Source organism: Panthera onca, chromosome A1 (genome assembly GCF_046562875.1).
Source record: "Panthera onca isolate mPanOnc1 chromosome A1, mPanOnc1 haplotype 2, whole genome shotgun sequence".
NCBI classification, from domain to species: domain Eukaryota; kingdom Metazoa; phylum Chordata; class Mammalia; order Carnivora; family Felidae; genus Panthera; species Panthera onca.
Window position 1 is genome coordinate 225,977,572 of NC_138339.1, and position 19,433 is coordinate 225,997,004.

General features: G+C 41.2%; 1 protein-coding gene and 1 long non-coding RNA gene across 7 annotated transcripts in view; one reads left to right on the forward strand and one right to left on the reverse strand.

The window, feature by feature from the left end:
* The window catches only part of DCLK1 (doublecortin like kinase 1), a 345,761-nt gene that overhangs the window by 207,276 nt on the left and 119,052 nt on the right, over positions 1–19,433 (forward strand). The gene's annotated exons all lie outside the window — the stretch shown is intronic.
* LOC145715374 (uncharacterized) lies at positions 10,530–18,755 on the reverse strand. 2 transcript variants are annotated; one of them, XR_014137445.1, is made up of 3 exons: positions 18,577–18,755; positions 17,007–17,085; positions 10,530–10,722 (listed from the first exon to the last, which is right to left on the reverse strand). It is a non-coding gene; the product is annotated as an uncharacterized LOC145715374 (long non-coding RNA). The 2 variants fall into 2 exon arrangements; XR_014137444.1 differs by lacking the exon at positions 10,530–10,722 and adding an exon at positions 12,067–12,298.

Sequence of the window (19,433 nt, forward strand, 5' to 3'; positions counted from 1 at the left end):
CAATTTGTGGCCTGTTCCCTAAAGTGGCTCATTGCCACATTAAAGTCTTCACTGCTCCTTCTGTTCAGGACGACGCTGCCACAGGGCAACATGACCCCCCCCCCCCCCCAGAAGGTTCCTGCATTGCTAGTTTTCTCTATAGATCTGTCCAAGAGAGATCTGAGGGATTGGAAAGGGATTAGGTCCTTTAAGAAATGGTCTGTTTTAAGGAAGGGTTGTCAACCTTTTCTATTTCCATCATGGAAGGAAAAAAGGAAAAAGGGAAAGAAATATTCAGATTATTTTGGGGATACCCTCTCTTTCTATTAGGCACAAAATCGATAGTTCCCTTTCAAATGTCTAGTGACCAGACAAAAACATTGTGCATACTCAAGCTGAGTGATACCTCGGTTTTTATCAAATTCTTTTGTCCCTCGTGCTCTTTCATTCATCTCCTGTAAAGAGGCAGATCATAGACGGATTTTAAAAGATATAACAATGTCTTGATCTCTGCAGGGTAATTTTACCACTGTGCTGCCTGTTAGTGCCTTTTGGTTTGTTATTGCTGATTTCTATGGCATGTAATTTGCATCCGAAAGTAGGTTACAGACAGATAAGGGAGTCGCCTGTCCAGTTTTGTCATCATAGTAAACCAAACCCTGTTGGAGGATCTGGGACCGTGCACTGGGGTCAGTAGCTCTGCTGTAAGCTCTGAAAATAATATCCGGAGAAGACAAAGGAGAAGCATATGGGTGCGGGTGTCTTTACCAAGGCAAAGGAAGCAAAATGACAGGTGGGACAGGGCAACAGTGAGAGCCTAGGGAGGAAGGTGCTGGATGGTGAAAGCTTCTCCCTGTGGAGCTCTAGATGCAAAAGCTTGTTTCTGGGCAGGGTGGCCAAGTCTCATTCCCAGAGGAGATTTTGTTTTCTTTTAAGGAGTAATGAAGTCTGGAGTGGTTTATGTATATCATTTCACCCTCCCTGAAGAGCAGACTAGCTTTCCCCCCAGAATGCCTCCTTGCCCTCTGAATCTGTCAATACTCACCTCCTTCCGCAACCCTTGATTTTAAAATCCCTGCCAGATGCCTTCCTATAAAGCCTTTGGCATCCTTTCCCTTTGTGGAAAAAAAAAAAAACCCAAAACAATAACAATTAATAGCTGGCGTTAATTGAAGGTTTATAGTGTGCCAGGCATTGCTTCATTATACACACGATCTCATAAAACCCACCCCGAATGCTACACGTTGGCATGATCCTGCTTTGAAGAGGAGGAAATCTTAGAGAGGCAAATGAGTTACTTGAGGTCACACAGTGGAGAGCCAGGATTCCCAACAGGCCTGCCTGGCTCCAGGGCTCATGCTCTGAACCTGTGTGGGGGCTGGGGGGTGGGGTAGGTGAGGCTTCAACAAATACTGGGTCTTCAGGTTCATATGCACATATTAATTTCTAATGACTATTTCTAATTCTCCCTCTTTGGAGAGAGATGAGATTGAGAGTACTAAAAAAAAAAAAAAAAAAAAAAACAACCCAAGTTTCAACTGGGTAAATTTAAAGACCTAATTGGTTTTATTAATGAATTCATGAACTGGGTGGCATCCCATTTAGCAAGTAGAGGGGAACTGCAAGGAACTGTACAACATGGAAGGTTTTCATAGGAACGAGGGTGGGGAGGGGAGTTATTAGTAAAGGAAAAGAAAGGATTGTTTTAGGCAAGGTCACTTTTCTTCGGGAGGGAGAACTGGGGTCTTATCCTGCAGATTACCTCATCTTCATTTGGGGCAGGGAGAGGGCCCATGTGGCAGATTACTTCACTGAGGCTAGTCAGAAAATTCCTCACTGACAGTTAAAACTACCTTTCCGGAGGAGGTTAGAAGTGCTGTTAGATTAGGTATTAAACCGTGGTTTGGTGACTTTGCCTCATTGACACTATTTGGGGCCTGTGGTTTTCTTTTCAACAAGAAGTTGTAGATGTTTCAATAGGAGCACTAACATTCCTGAGTATATGGTCCAGAACGCCTCCCTGGGCCAGCCTTGGCAGGAAAGCCAGCTGCAGAGGGTCAGAGCCAGGCAATGCGGCAGCCATGCTGTCCACTCCTCAGCCTCTTTTCCTTTTCTGCAGCATAAAATAGCTGCTGGTGTAGGATATTGAAAATACGTGTTGTCTTGTGCTGACACAATAGAACGTTTTTACCAGGAGTACTCATGCCAACTCAGGAGCTCCAGTCTCTTCTCGCTGAGATACATATGCAAACTTCTGTAAACAGTTTCTTTTTTGTAATACTTGGAAGAGATATGTATTTTTTACTGCAAAAGCTCTATGGTTTCTCGTTCAAGAAAATCTGTGCATCTGAATATCTCTCAGCACAAAACTGTTAAGAAAAAAACCCACCTTTTTTTGCTAGATCGACAATAGGAGTTGCTGCTTTACATTACGCCCCCACGAATTATTAATTACATTATGCCCCCCGCGAATTATACGACCATAAGAAAAGGCAAACTGAGGGGTTTATTGTCTAACTTAGTTTAGAATTAGCATAATCCATGTTCTCACCATGTTCTCCACTCTGTCCTTCACCCCAAATTTTCTTCTGCCTGATTTGAATAACAAAATGGCCTGACCTGTATGAATGATAAGAAATCTCTTATCTTCTCCTGAGAAATGATACATAGTATTAGCTGAGATTTCCTAATTTTTATGCCTTATTCAAAATGTGTTGGGGAGCCTGGGTGGCGCAGTCGGTTAAGCGTCCGACTTCAGCCAGGTCACGATCTCGCGGTCCGTGAGTTCGAGCCCCGCGTCAGGCTCTGGGCTGATGGCTCGGAGCCTGGAGCCTGTTTCCGATTCTGTGTCTCCCTCTCTCTCTGCCCCTCCCCCGTTCATGCTCTGTCTCTCTCTGTCCCAAAAATAAATAAAAAACGTTGAAAAAAAAATTAAAAAAAAAAAAATGTCTTAGATCTTTTATACCAATACCTATAATACATCGTATTTCCTGCCATAATTTATGTGTTCCGTATTATCTGTCTCCTACTAATTCAGACCTCATCAGGAAAAGAGAAACAAAGCTTATTCTAACCATTATTCCTTCCTGAGTTGTATTAGAATGTTAGCACAGTTCTATTTTAAGATCTTAAGCTCAAAAGCTCATTTTGAAGGGTGTGAATCTGTCTAGACTACAATCTCATAGCAGCCCTAGTATGTAGAGGAAAAATTTAATGTTCTTAGAAATGTTATTTTTAAAGTTAAAAGATCATTTAAATAATAATATTAATCTTTAAGTCTGACAACGCCAACCTATAAGTCGGTAATCTCTAAAATTTTGGTTTTAGGCTGTTCTTTTGAAAATTGAAAAAAAAACTCACAAAACTTGTTTTTTTGTAGATATGACATTAAGGGTGATGGTAAGGGTTCCAGACTAGTCCACGAAAGGCTTTTTAACCTACACTGAGCCTGAGTCCTGGTTTCCTCTGAGCTCTGGCCTGCTGGGGGCTGGCAGCAGGGGGGTGGGGAAAAAGCCTTTCTGGTGTCCACAAAACCTCCCTACTACCCTTTGTTGAGGCTTCTGTGGCTTTTCCCTTTGATTATTCTTCAGGCCACTGCCAAATCATTCCTACACCCCAGCCCTGGTTTTGTGACTGTCTTGCTAAAAATTCTTCAATGAGTTCTCAGGGACAACTGAATTGAGAAAGGCCTTCAGAGTCCTGCGTAGTATACTCTCAACACACATTTCTAGACTTTATCAATAGTTTTCTACCTGCAGGTAGCACATGCTGTGTGTTCGTATCCAGCTGGGCCACCTGCAGTTTGCCAGGTATATGTCAGGGCTTTGTAATTTTCCTTGAGTTCTGCCTCTCGCTCATTCCTGTCCTTCAAGATTTAGTGCAAATGCAACATCTGTGATGTCTTTCCAAACCTTCATTCAAGTCAGAAGTAATCATTCTCTTCTTAGAAATCCTTTAACACTTTAAATATATTTCTTATGCATTGCTTTGATTCGGTTTGGTATTTATTCAACAAACAGCACAAGACAAATTCTGTTGTTCCTTGATTTTTAAAAGTGAGTTACTTGAGGGGTGCCTGGCTGGCTCATTCGGTGGAGTGCGTGACTCTTGATCTTGAGGTTGTAAGTTCAAGCCCCCCAGTAGGGGTGGAGATTTAAAAAAAATTGTTTAAAAATAAGTGGGGTATTTGACCAACTAATAAGGTGAAATTAGAAAACATCTACTTCCTAAATTTACTCCAATGACTTTGTTTTTCATGAATCCTACTTCCAAAGGTGAAAAAAGGAATTCATGCTGTGTGATTGCAATACTGATTCTGTTCTCCTCTTTGGACCAAGAGGTAATTGGGAAAGGTGGAGAGGTCCTGGAAGCTAGCCGTGATGGTGGTTTAGGGAGGAAAAGAAGAACAATGAAACACATTTGTATGTATTTGTTTCAATTTTTAAGTAAAGTATTCTGGGAGAGTTAAACATCATTTACATTGTGCTTAATTCAGTTAGCTAAATGATACCTTGCTGGAATTTGTAATGGGAAATGAACCTTCTGGCTGGGATAGGAATCAGGAAATTCCACCATTGACAGGCAAGAGAATGCATGAGTTTACCTAAGTGGAAAATCCAGAAGTGGCCCTCAGGGTGGATTTGAGCCAGAGGTTTATGAGGTCTCAGGGTTGTGGCTTGAGTTCTTCAAAAAGCTCTTGACTTTGTTGTCTTGTGTGTGCCATCTTGGACCTCATGAGAATAAGATGGCCACCAAGAGCTTCCAGGGCTCTTGTGTATTCCCAGCTGCTGTGGAGAAAGGCGGAGGAGGGAAGCTTCTCTTTCCCCAAGTATTGAACAAAATTCCTGAGCTTCTCTCTGATTGCACTAAATTATATTACATGTCTACCTCCACAGTGTGCAGGGGGGAAATGATGATTGACTTTGGCTAATCAAGGCCTGCCTCTGGTGCTGGGGGTGGTATCGATCCTTCCTAAACAATACAGACACTAATGTGGAAAACCCTAGGCATCTTGGAGGCCAGGACTGATGGGGAGACTTTGACTAGCCTGAGGGAAGCATGAGGTCGTTGTACCTGTGAATTCCCCAGTAGGAACAGGATGAGGCAGGGAGTAAGCAAGGGGCTCATTTATCTTATTCTTCTCTATGCCAGCCCTTAGTCTGGATGCTGAGGGTGTTGGTTGAACAACATAAGCCAGGTTCCTGCCCTCATGGAACTTACAATCTACTGGGAAAGGAAACAATAAGCAAGCAACAGATTAAGTAAACAAGATAGTTTCAGATTGTCACCCGTGCTATGAAGGAAATGACAGAATGCTGTCCAGAGATGAGGGGTGAAGGACTTTAGGAAAGGTGACTAGATTTCAGAAAGAAGAAGAGGGCAGTTTTGCAGTTTGCAGTTTTGCTGAGGGCATTGGCTGGCTTGCTGTCCTACGGAGGCTGCCAGTGCCTGAGCAGAGGTGTCCAGATCAATCTGGAAAGTCACAAAGGGAGCTTCCCCCGACTCAGCTGGGTCTTCACAGGCCCTGCTAACCCAGATCAGCCTTCCTGGCTCTCCCAAGGTTTCCACTTCTTGGTCCAGCCTTTCCTTCTAAAATAGAGAAGGGTGGGGCACCTGGGTGGCTCAGTCAATAAGTAAGAGTCAAGTGTCTGACTCTTGATTTCAGCTCAGGTCATGATTTCACAGTTCGTGTGTTTGAGCCCTGTGTCCAACTCTGTGCTGACAGTGTGGAGCCTGCTTGGGATTCTCTCTCTCCTTCTTTCTCTGCCCCTACCCCCACCCCATGCACTCACACACTCTTGCTCTCTCTCCCTCTCTTTCAAAGTAAATACATAAACTTAAAAAAATGTAGAAGGGGGGTGCCTGGGTGGCTCAGTCGGTTAAACGTCCGACTTCGGCTCAGGTCATGATCTCGCGGTTCGTGAGTTCAAGCCCCGCGTCGGGCTCTGTGCTGACAGCTCAGAGCCTGGAGCCTGTTTCGGATTCTGTGTCTCCCTCTCTCTCTCTGACCCTCCCCCATTCATGTTCTGTCTCTCTCTGTCTCAAAAATAAATAAACGTTAAAAAAAATTTAAAAAAAATGTAGAAGGGAAGGAGGTAGATGTCAAAGAGGAGCTGAAATCATAGCCCTCACCCAGCCAGTATCCCACCACCTCCCCATCTCCTTTGTTTCTTATTACAGCAGCAAGTGCAGTGTTCAATAGAGACCCCTGTTGAACAGGACCTTTAGAAGGGTTTCCTACTAGAAATACTGCTTATTGACATTTCCTCACTACTGAAAATATCACATGATGTTTTCAGCTGCTTGCAATGCTGTTTCAGTAGTATTTGTTTGAGAATATCCATAGCTTTGCGATGTTATTTGTACCCTCAGCATGTAGACACATAGCTTTAAACTTTTCAAAAATACACGTAATTGAGAACTCTTTCTTGGATTTATATCTAACAATAAATATATAAGACTCTGTTTGATCTTTGCTTCACTGGAAATGAAACTAACCATATGAAGAATTCTAAAGATCAAAATTATATGTATGTATACACACACACACACACACACACACACACACACACAGAAGAATTGATATCGGTAGGTTCAATAAATTTGAGGGGTGTTTTGTTGGTTTTATTTTTGGCAAATGGATCACTAGTGGTTTTATGCTTTTGAATAGAAATTATATTGTCTGTGGTTTAGTAGTTTGTTCCAAGACCATATTTGAATTGTTGGTATTTTCTTAGGCCATGTATCAAAGCTTGGCTTTGGAGGGGGTGGGCAGTCTCCACTCTAAAACATTTGTGTGTGAGTGTAGCCTTCAATATTTTTTAGATTGAAAGTGGTTCTGAGAGCACTAACTATAATATCTTGTTTCTTAGAAAATATTAAAAACTCTTTTTCTGACATAGCCATATGGTGCCACATAGAATCATTGTAACTTGATTTTGTAAAGTGACCAAAGCAATCATAAAGTGGATGGAAATGAAATGGGAAGAAACAAGCTAAAGATTAAAAAAAAAAAAGACCAAGATGAAACAAATTCTAAATAATAGAAAACACGTCTGTTTTAAGGTTAGAAAATTGTTCAAGAAGTTGTATAGAGGTTTCCACAAGCACTATTCCTACCTCCGAGTTATAACCAGACATTTTCCATGGCATTCTCTCTAATTTGCTAAGTGTACCTGCCATAATGATGTCAAGTGACATCATGGGGCTCATAGAAGGCTTTGTATTTTTTAAATTTTTTTTTTAACGTTTATTTATTTTTGAGACAGAGAGAGACACAGCATGAACGGGGAGGGGCAGAGAGAGAGGGAGACACAGAATCGGAGGCAAGCTCCAGGCTCTGAGCCATCAGCCCAGAGCCCGACGCGGGGCTCGAACTCGCGGACCGCGAGATCATGACCTGAGCTGAAGTCGGACGCTTAACCGACTGAGCCACCCAGGCGCCCCGAAGGCTTTGTATTTTTAATCTTATGTTGTAGGACAGCTGATAGAAACAACTTATCAAAACTCCCTTGTGATTAAGCATTTAAGGTTTAATACTTAATTTAGTTTGCAAAGTTTTACAGAAATTGTTTATAATTCTCATCGAGAATTCTAAGTTGCCAAAGAGACGTTTTCTTTTCACTGCTCCCTGCCTCCCATTTAAATGGAACTTGGCACAGAGGAATTCCAATTTTTACTATTTGGTGATTATTTCAATTATAGGAGAATTTTCTTGCCTTACAAAATGATTCACAACTGTGTCTTTTAAGTGAAGACTTTGGAAAGTCCTTATTTCATCTCCCCTAATAATATTTGGTGTATCTTTTGGACATGCACCTTTAAGATCCACAATTTCCATTGTTTGTGGGACTGAGATCACTCTGAGGCCCTGCCTTTTTTCCCTTCCTCACAGACTCCTTCAGCTGTGATTGTGACAACTTTTCCCTCATTATGGATTGGACACATCTAAAACCACATGCAATATAGGACACCAGCTCCGTTACTTCCGGTAATAGTGCCATGGTCCCTTTAGTCTCCAGGCTTACCGCCAGTCATTCCTGATGTACATACTTTTTTTTTGCCTCTGAATCTATCCCCACAGCTACAAGGTGATAATGGTTCAGGCAACAAAGAATCTCTACCATATCCTCTTCCTTCCCGTTGGATAGGTAGCCTGGTGCACTGTAGGATACAGAAAAGTGGGTTCAGGGTAGCTCTCTGAAGCCCTGTCTTCAGAAGGATTCTGAGGCCATATCCAACCTCTTGGTAGAAAATCTATTTGTTGGGGCGACTGGGTGGCTCAGTCAGTTGAGCGCCTGACTTCAGCTCAGGTCATGATCTCACGGTTCGTGGGTTTGAGCCCTGCGTCAGGCTCTGTGCTGACAGCTCAGAGCCTGGAGCCTACTTCAGATTCCATGTCTTCCTTTCTCTCTGCCCCTCCCCTGCTCACACTCTGTCAATCTCTCTCTCAAAAAATAAATAAACATTTTTTAAAAAGTTAAAAAAAAAGAAAATCTATTTGTTTGTTTGGGGCGCCTGTGTGGCTCAGTCGGTTAAGCATCTGACTTCAGTTCAGGTCATGATCTCACGGTTCATGGGTTCTCGTGAGTTCGAGCCCCGCGTCAGGCGTTGTGCTGACAGCTCAGAGCCTGGACCTGCTTCGGATTCTGTGTCTCCCTCTCTCTCCACCCCTCCCCCACTCACACTTTTCTCTCTCTGCCTCTCTGTCTCTCAAAAATAAATAAACATTAAAAAAGAAAATCAATTTCTTTGGGGGTGCCCGGGTGGCTCAGTTGGTTAAGCATCTGATTCTTGGTCTCAGCTCAGGTCATGATCATGATCAGCTCATGGTTCATGAGATCCAACCCCGCGTAGGTCTCTGCACTAACAGTGTAGAGCCTGCTTGGGATTCTCTCTTTCCTTCTTCTCTCTGTCCCTCTCCTGCTCGTGCACACATGCACTCTTTTGCTCTCTCTCTCTCTCTCTCTCTCTCTCTCTCTCAAAAATAAATAAACATGAAAAAATTTAAAAAGAAAATCAGTGGTAAAGAAATAGGATCAGCACATATGTCACAAATTTGTTGTAACTAATGAAATACGTAAAGCCTTGGATTTTGGAGTTAAGGAGATCTGGGTTTCATCCATGGCTCCAAAATTTACCAACCATTTGATCATGGGCAAGTCATTTATCTTCACTGGACTTTAGTTTCTTAATGTTAAGTATAGGTCATAGATTAACTTAAAATGAATTGAGTTAAACTGAACTAGTATTTATTAAATATTTACTGTGCATAAAGCAAATCTAAATTTGTTTTTGATTATTATAAGGAACAAACAACAACTATTACCCTCCAAAGTAAATACAAAATGTAAATGGTTCTATTGTGTTCAGTGTCTTCTGTCAGCCCCCTAACTTAGGCTCTCATTACCTTTCTCTTGAACAGTGAGCTTCCTCACTATTCTCTATGTAAATGCTCCCTCAAAGAAAATTATCCTGTATGATAAAGTGAGGCATCGATCATGCCTCCCTCCAATTCCCAAGCCTTCTGTGGCAGTCATTGTTCCTTTCCTGGCAGTGGTTCTCCCTTGTTTTCTAGTCTCTTATCCACACATCCTCCTTCATGGACACAGTGAGCAGCTGGTGGAGCCTGAGGAGAAGGATGTTGGCAGCCTGGTTTGAGGGGCTGGGCTCAGGGGCTAAAAGGAGAAACCTGAGAAGAAGTAGAGTGGGGAGCCAAGAGAAGCTCCACTTTTAACTGCCAATCTGCCAGTCTCTCTTTCTTCTAAAGTTCTGCCTCCTTTCCACCTCCCTGCCACCCCACCTCCGCCATCTTGTCTATTCTGTCTTCTCCTACTTATGTCTCCTCTGTTTTATCTTTCAGTTTTCATCTCCCTATTTAAGGTATAATATGGAATTCAAGTATATTTTTATAATCTGCTATGTTTACTGAATTAATTTTATGTCCTCTGTTCTTAATTTTACAAGCAAGAGAGAACATTTCCTTATTTCTTGTTTCTTTCTCACTCTCTCAACACCTACCTTAAACACACACACACACACAAACACACACACATACACACACACACACACACACACACACACACACTTTGTTAGGTTTTTCCTTTTGCTGAGTTTAATTTTTTCCTGTGGCTTGATAATTTTCATCAAAGAAAAAGTTCCCTATGCTTGTTTAAAACAGTGAGTTTGACTAGTGCAATTAAATTATGACCACATTAACAGAATTTTTTATTTGTGTACACCTTTTCACATTGTATAAAGCAGTAGCTCTCAACAGGGAACAGTTTTGCCTTCCAGGGGGCATTTGGCAATGATACGGAGACATTTTTGCTTGTCAATACTAGGGGTGGGAGGGAATGCTAGTGGCATTTGCTGGGTCTCTATCAGCATCCGTCCCCCAGCTAGGGATGCTGCTAGCCATCCCACAATGCACACAGCAGCCCCCACAATAAAGAACGATCTGGCCCAAATTATCAATTGTGCCAAGGGTGAGAAACCCTATTATAAATTAGGGTAGGCTAGTGTGGTGCTCCTACAGAAAACTTGGGGAATCATTTCTATAAAATGTTTATTTAGTTGGATCTAAAATCTCTTAAAGCTGAAGGACTCATCTTATGCTTTCCCTATCACCACATTTCTTTAGTCATGTATTGTATTACTCAGATTATCTAGGTATTTCCATTGCGGGTATCCAGTGATTCCTTCTTCCAATTCTGGTGACATATTTTTCCACAACGTTGTGTTCTAATTAATGAAGAAAAATATTTAATCAATGTATTTAGTACTATTTACTTAAGAACATGTATGATTTTCGAGAAAGCTGAGGGTATTTTTGATGGTTTCTTCATTTCTATCTTTTAAAAATACCTATTAAATGTTCTTTAGGAATTTGATTTTAAAATTTGCTAGATATTTACTCCAGTATGTCCCTTTATCCCCCTGTCAATACATCTAAGGTATATGCCATGTATAAACAGCCCATCATATAGAATAGCCAGCATATCTTTTACCAGTAGCTTCCTTCTTGTCCTTGTTTATATATGCCATTTTTCTAAAATTATAATTACTTAAAATATTCATTTGATTCCTTCCTTACCTTGTCATTTCTTATAAGCTTCCAAAACTTTAAGTCATGGGCCAATGAGCATACTAGAGGAGTGATAAATTGTGAAGACTGACTATACATTAGCAGAGCTCAATGTTGTAGTTAAAATGTGCACTAGTTAATCCGATGGATAGCTAATGATTTACATATTCATCACTGTGCTGCCTGGTAATTAGGCATGTGGTAAACAGTTCAGAGAAATTACTGTAATTAGTATTCCTTCTACATGTCCAAACTACATTTTTGTAAGGTTTTTTTTTTCCTGCTTGCTTAGTTATTTCTACAGTGTCTATAATCAATGTCAGTGTTGACATTCTCCCTCGTATGGAACTGTGTATATTTTCTTTACACTTTAATGGTCTCCTCTCTCTCTCGCTCTCTCTCTTTCACATGCACACGTACATACACCACACACACATACACCCCACACTTCTTTTTTTCATTCACACATACTTACATGAAAGACTAGCATACTCAAGCTTATATTATTATATTATTATCTGGGTCTTGAGAATGTTCAGAATAAGGAAATGTTTCGGAGAGAACACTAGTCACACCTCTTTTTATCATAATTTTTTATAATATGGATGAATTCATCATTTTTGTTTAAGAAAAAAGAAGGCATAACAAATGAAAAAAAAAAGGCATGAACTGGAACCCAAGGTATACCTCAGTGCCAGTTGTTACATATGTGTGTCTTTCCATAAGTGGGGAATCATTTTCTACCTATGACTTATGGAAGTAAAACATCACATTCTAAAGCACGAGAACTCAAAGCTGTAACTAGACTGTGGCACACCAACAAAATGGCACCATTGGTCATGCATACCAACCAAGAACTGCCTTCTGCTTACTTTCTCCATTCATGCTTATAATGTAGGCTGGCTGGGTCCAAGGACCCAGAGGGGGTCCCACAGCACCAGCCAAGAGAGTCCTTGGCTTTGTGCAGAATGGAAATCAAAAGTGAGCCTAGAGGAAGCAGAGTTTATTAAAGATGTAGAGAGAGTGTAGGTACAGACAACATCTGGGAGACTCAGAAAGGAAAGGAGATGGAGTCTTGTTTTTGCTTTGGGTCTGGGATTTTTATTGAGGATGGTGGTCTGGTGTATGTGTCCTCTGAGGCATCTAGGAACTGGTCAAAATGAGGAGGGTGCTCAGGTGTCCTCCATAAGTCAGTCACGCCCTGGAGCCCCAGGGTCTTGGTGAGTCATTGGTCTGGAAAACATACATAAAGACCCCACCTAGTTACTCCTCAGATGTTCTCTATTGTGCTAGAAGACTCCAAAGAAATCATTAGGTCTTCGCCTCTTACAAGGAGGACATACATATCCATATGTATGGATACATACTATATGGCATACTGTATATCCATATACCTACTATAAGGCACATGGAAGACAGGGGCGCAAGAATAGAGGTGGCAAAAAAAAAAAAATCATAGGATCCCTTCAGTTTCCCTCTGTCACCTGGACATGAATGGACATGAAGTCTCAAAATTATGCCTCATAATTCCTTTTAAACCAACCAGACTATACTAATTTTTCTCCTTTACTGTTGTTGCAAATATGCTAAAATGGTGAGACTACAGCCAATTTCGATTCTCGTTATTTGTGAACGAGATCTTTGCAGTACAGGAAATGTTTACAGCTAATGTGTCCTCTCACTTATTAGTAAGAGCAAGTTTTTCAGACATTTATTATTTATTTTTATTTTTTTATGTTTATTTATGTATTTTGGTATTATGGTATTTTGGTATTTTGGTATTATTTTGGCATTATGTATTTATTATGTATTTATGTATTTTGACAGAGCACCTGGGTGGCTCTGTCACTTAGGCATCCAACTTCAGCTCAGGTCATAATCTCACGGTGTGTGAGTTCAAGCCCCATGTTGGGCTCTGCACTGATGCTCAGACCACTCTCCCTCTCTCTCTCTGCCCCTCCCCCACTTGTGTTTTCTCTCTCAAAAATAAATAAACAAACATTCAAGGGTCAGAGAGAGAGGGAGAAAAAGAGAGAATCCCAAGCAGGGTCCAGACTCAGCACAGAGCCCAGCTCAGGGCTGCATCTTACAAACCGTGGGATCATAACCTGAGCCATGAGATCATGGCCTGAGCTGAAATCAGGGGTCGGCCGCTTAACTGACTGAGGCACCCAGGCGCCCCAGACATTTCTGTTTACACATATACTCACAAGACTTAATTAAATATCTTCTCAAGGACTTGGGATAATGAGAAATATGTTTCATTTCTTTTGCAAAGCTTTTCCTGGAAAACTAGGCGGGGACCACTATTTAGATGACAGTTGAAGAGGCTGTCAATTGTGGCCTACTTTCCTGGGATAAGACATTTATAGGCATTTTGTAGTTCCAGGAAATAATCTGGTACCTTTAACTGGAACTTATTTAGGCTTTCACAGACATTAACTGTGAGTTCAAGGTTAACCTTTGGAAGCAATAATGGAAGAAAACCAAATTAAAAGAACAAGGTTAACCTAAACAACTATATCTGCCTCATTTTGGTGCCTTGTGCTATTTGGCTTATACATGTTAGATCCAGGTAATCTAATGTTTTCATACATATTTGAAGACCTCGGCTCATGGAGATGGGCCCTCAATTCTGAATGAAGTATAATTATTATAAACAAAACGTAGGAAAAATGAAAATGTTTAAGATATACTAAACTAGTCATCTACATACTTAATGTCAAATACAGTTTTATCAATTATACTCTCCTTTATCAGGTATGTATGTTTTTATAGTGTTTCCTGAATCAAGTTCATTGTTGTCCTCAGTTTTGCTTTACTTTTAAGTGAGTGATTTGGGATTTTTATGTTTCACTTACATGGGAGGGGAAGATTTAGCCCACTGTCTACCATCACCACCAATAAAATCCCCCAGCTAACTAATTATAAAAGTTAGGTGACGTGGTACTTTAAAAATGTGTCTATTTCTCATTGCCCTCCTATGTTTAATACCTTTGATAGGAAAAAACAAATTTTTCTCCTAGAATATGTGTTATCATGACTCCGCTTGCCCAGCAGTGTTGCCAAAGTACTCATTGTCCACATTGGTTCATTTATCCCTTTGATATTCATTGAGCTCCTGAAAAGTCATATTCACCTTTTCTCACCATCTAATCTAGCTATTTTTAAAAAAATTTTAAAAAAATGTTTATTTTTTTTTTTTAATTTTTTTTTTTTTCAACGTTTTTTATTTATTTTTGGGACAGAGGGAGACAGAGCATGAACGGGGGAGGGGCAGAGAGAGAGGGAGACACAGAATCGGAAACAGGCTCCAGGCTCCGAGCCATCAGCCCAGAGCCTGATGCGGGGCTCGAACTCACGGACCGCGAGATCGTGACCTGGCTGAAGTCGGACGCTTAACCGACTGCGCCACCCAGGCGCCCCCCTGTTTATTTATTTTTGAGAGAGGAAGAGAGAGAGAGAGCATGAGCAGGGGAGGGCCGGAGAGAGAAGGAGAGAGAATCCGAAGCAGGCTCCGTGCTGTCAGCCCAATGTGGGGCTCAAACACAAACCATGAGATCATGACCTGAGCTGAAGTTGGAGACAAGTGACTGAGCCACCCAAGGTGCCCCCCAATCTAGCTAGTTTTGCTCACACTTGGTCCCTGCCCTCTATTCCTTCCTGGGTCAAGGCAGTCCTCATTTCTCATGGCATTGGGGGCAGTACCTTGACTGATTTCCTTTCCTCCAGTCTTGTCCTTTTCACATCTTTCCTTCATTATACCTCCACGGTTCTAAGATGCAAACCTGATCAAGTCACTCTCGTTCTTTAAAATATAGTACTTTAAAAGATCGAGGAGCCTCCTTTCTACCCTTTCCCCATCCCCTAAGGGTAAGCTTTGTGCTCCTTTAAGGAGTCCTGAAGATCTACATCATCTGGCCTCTGTCTGCCTCTCCACACTCCTCTTCCTTAACTTCGCTGTTCTACTGAATGACTCAGTGATGAATGGCTTTAGTTCTCCCCTCTGGGCTGCCTTAGACTTCCCCTGCCCTTGACTTTGCATTCTATAGCCTGAGGTACATTATCCTCTCTTCACCTAGTTTACCTTTATAGGTTCTTCACATTCTTCATAATTCGCTCAAGTTTGACCTCTTCTGTGAGGCTTCCACCCACACCTAGATGGAATGTGCCGCTCTTCTGAGCTTCCAAGGCCCTACACACACCTCTGTCTTCTATCCTTGCACCTTTGCCACCTCATGTGTGTAGATTTGTCTTTCCCTCTATTGGAAAAGTTTACCTAAACAAAGGACCATACCCTCTTCATCTTGGCATGCTAGTGCTGAACGCATGAGAGAAGTAAGAGAATGTCTCTGAGGAACTTTACTAGATTCCCTGATAAGAACATTACTGTCGGGATGCCTGGATGGCTCAGTCGGGTGAATGTCCGACTCTTGATTTTGGCTCAGGTCATGATCCCAGGGTTGTGGGATTGGGCCCCTCCCACACTCAGCATGGAGACTCCTCAATATTCTTTCTCTCTCCCTCTGCCCCTCTCTCCCCCCACTCTATCTCTCTAAAAATAAATACTTTTTTTAACAAAAGAAGAACATTGTTTTCTATATACTTTCAAAGGAAATAGATCATCTTCACTTGTTTTTCTTTTAAGTTCTAATAGCATATTGAAACTGTTTCTTTTTTACTTTTCTTTGTTGTTGCTGCGTACCGTTTAACCAAAGTCTCTCAGAGACCTGTGTGTTCTAGAAGCAGATTTCATCAATTTTCTACCCTATTTCAAAATAGATATTTAAAGTATTTCTTTTCCTTGGGGGCATATATATGTTTAACATCTCCTTTCTGAAGTTTTTCTGAATGATGATGTCAAAGTAATGCACAAGAATGTTTGGAAGTAGTGGAATGTGGTTAATTAAGTTATGGAGGAGAAAACGAAAACTTTTTCTTAAGAGAGCTTTAGATTAGTGTGAACTAGGAAAAAAAAACATTCATGAGAAGGTCAAGCAACCACTGACAGCAATCTATAATCTTAATAGTGCTTTGGGATTAAGTGTCTTTTGTGGTATTTGTAGAATTTTTAAAAAATATGTGTTGGTAGTAGTAGATGTAATAGTCCTTTTTTTTTTTTAATTAAAAACTGATTTTTTTTTACTTTCACTGAAAAATATTATGCTAAAAATGGGTTAACCTTCAGTTTTATATAGGGTCGGCAATCCCTGATTTTTTGGTATACTGTAGGGATACCAAGTTACAAAGACCACTGTAAAATTATTATATTTTCTCATAATATAGGTGCTTCCTTATATTCCTCTATAAAATCTTGACATAAAATAATTCACAGAAATAGCTAACCACATGCTATAAATGTGAAGATGTGAATAACCATCTCTGATATCATTTACGGAAGACAGCCTACCTAAAGAAAGTAGGAATAAGGGTAGTGTGTACCTTGATTATTTAGAGGGCCTGAGGTACTTTAAAATAGATGCAGCTTAGAAAAATACACCCATGTGGTAACTTAAAGGGGCCTGATCTAAAACTAAATACTGTCCCCACAAGCCGTGAACTCATCTAACCACAATTGGTCTTCCATTGTTATATTTATGAAAGTATATTAAGGATAATTCTGAATGACCAAAACGTATTTAAAAATCCACCTAAAGAATTTTCATCTTGGGGCGCCTGGGTGGCTCAGTCAGTCAAGCGTCCGACTTCAGCTCAGGTCACGATCTCGCGGTCCGTGAGTTCGAGCCCCGCGTCAGGCTCTGTGCTGACAGCTCAGAGCCTGGAGCCTGTTTCAGATTCTGTGTCTCCCTCTCTCTGACCCTCCCCTGTTCATGCTCTGTCTCTCCCTGTCTCAAAAATAAATAAAATGTTAAAAAAAAAAAAAGAATTTTCATCTGAAGTTGTTTTCTTTCCTGTCAGAACAATATGCATTCAAGGATACCTGAATGTGATTGACTTTTTAGTCATGCTCCAGTTTGGAACCACCTTTTCTGCTGGTCATCCTTGCAGGATCTACATACCTGAAAATGAAGGTGTTTGTTTGGTAGAGTTTGGAGATGGAGCATTGCTGACATCTGAGCCCTTGACCATCTGCTCTCCATTGTCCTCTCTGTTCCTCATGCCTGCCTCTGTCACTGGCAGGCTTAGGAGCCAGGACGAATCACAAAGGAAGGATGGAAGAATGGAGCAGCAGGACCACAGGGCTTTACACCACCTTATTTTCTGAAGTGTTTTTAATGTTTATTTAATTTTGAGAGAAAGAGAGAGAGAGAGAGCAAGGGAGGGGTAGAGAGAGATGGAGACACAGAATCCGAAGCAGGCGCCAGGCTCTGAACTGTCAGCACAGAGCCCAGCACAGAGCTCGAACCCACAAACTGTGAGATCATGAAGTTAGACGCTTAAGTGACTAAGCCACCAGGCACCCTTAGACAACCTTGTTTTCAAGCTCCCTGCCCTCCCCTGAGCACTTTCTAGTGCAGTCACTTTGAACTTCCCAACACTTTCCTGTGCATTTTGGTGCCTCTGTGCTTTTCCTCATGCTGCTTCCTGTTTTTCTTGAGGAAGCTCTTATTCCTACTTTTAGACCCAGCTCTAAGATCACAATGTATGGCAGAGGCAGTGCTCCATGCACACTAGCTTTCTTCTCCCCTTGCTCCCAGGCTGGAGGAGCCCCTCCCCTCTCTGCTAGAAAAGCCCTTCCTCCCAGTGCAGGACCCTGGGGCTTTCACATCACAGTGCACCAAGTTCAAGTTCTGGCTCAGATGTGTGTGGCTGTGAAGCCCTGGCTCCTTTGCCAGGCAAAATCTTAATTTCATCTATACAATCGAGTCATGCTTAGTTCAATACCACATCACAGCGCCGAATGAAATCATGCATATAAAGGAATTAGCCTAGTGCCTGGCACAGAGCAAGCACTCAGTGAATGGAGATTATTAATGTCTTTGTCAAAGTTTATAATGAATCCACCCTTCTATAAGGAGAGGGACAGGGTTTTGTTCTTCTTTGACTATCTACAGTGTCCGGCACATAGACACTTGAGAAGTGTTTACCAAGTGGATGAATTAGTGGATAAGTTCAGAGTGGTGGTTGTGAATGAGCAGCAAGAATATTTCATCTTTCTGGACAAGCTGCCTGCTCCCTTTGCCTCTTTTCCCTTTGTCTGCTGGAGGTTCTGTGGCCCCCTGGTAGTTTGGACCCCAAAAGAAATGACCAAGATAGAGTAGATGTCCTTGTTTTGAGTCTCATTTGTTCCTTCAGCATTTATTAAACAAACACTATTGAGCTTCTTCTATGTGTCCAGGCACAGCTTTCCATCTGAAAGCTAAGTTCCACTTCACACTGCTGAAAAGGAATCCATTTGGTCTTGTGCGTTGTTACATACATAGCTGTCCAGGCACAATCATGTTTTAGCATATTTCAAGTATGCCTCTTTCTCCCTCTGCGATACCAGAGGCTTCCTATTTATCTTTCTAGCCAAGAAAAATGTCTGCGAATCATCCAAGGCTACTTACCTTGTGCCAGAATCTCCAAATGAACAGCTAAAGGTCCTGAGAAGTTTAGCAAGAAGGGCTACCGGACAGGTAGTGGAACAGGGAAATGAGATGTAGTCAAAGCAAAAACCTGCTTGTGTTAGTGAGATAGTTGACTGTCCCTTTATCGTAGGAAAGCACCTTTATATGGCCAGGATGGACTAAAGCTCTTCATGGACAATGAACTCCATGAGGTCACAAACCGTATCTTGGACACTTTCTGAGACCCTCCAGAATACTTGATAAAATTTAATTGTTTGATCACTTCCTATTGGATACTAACTGACATCTAGCTGACTATCATTTCCTATGTATAATGCCTCTCTCAACTGTGTTAGTAAATGGGATCAAAAAACTTGACAATATTGCCCAATTGTGTGAATTAAGGATGATTCCACTGGATTAAATTAATTTTAGAGGTTTTTGCTCATTGCTGACTCATTTCAGATTTGTGCCAAGAGAGAAAGGCAATTTACCTTGATTTTGACTCATACTCTTGGAGTCAAGAATATAATGATTAAGGTAAGAGTCATCAAAAGCTATTGGAAATAATGCAATAATGGTTATAGTTTTATTCTTTGTATTGCATTTTAATGAAAGATCCTAAAGAAAAAATATCTAAAAAGCAAAAAAAGTCTACCACTGAATAATCAGTGCAGGAATTTAAAGTGAGAGACTCTTCAAGAAATAGTGATTGTGTAACCTGCTATGTCACATTCCCTTCAATAAGATGAGGGCACATTTGAGCATAAAAGTCCTTAATGATGTCACAGCTGGTACTAGCCAAGATAAGTCTCCTTGTATCATCCAAGGCTATTTACCTTCTGCTAAAATCCAGT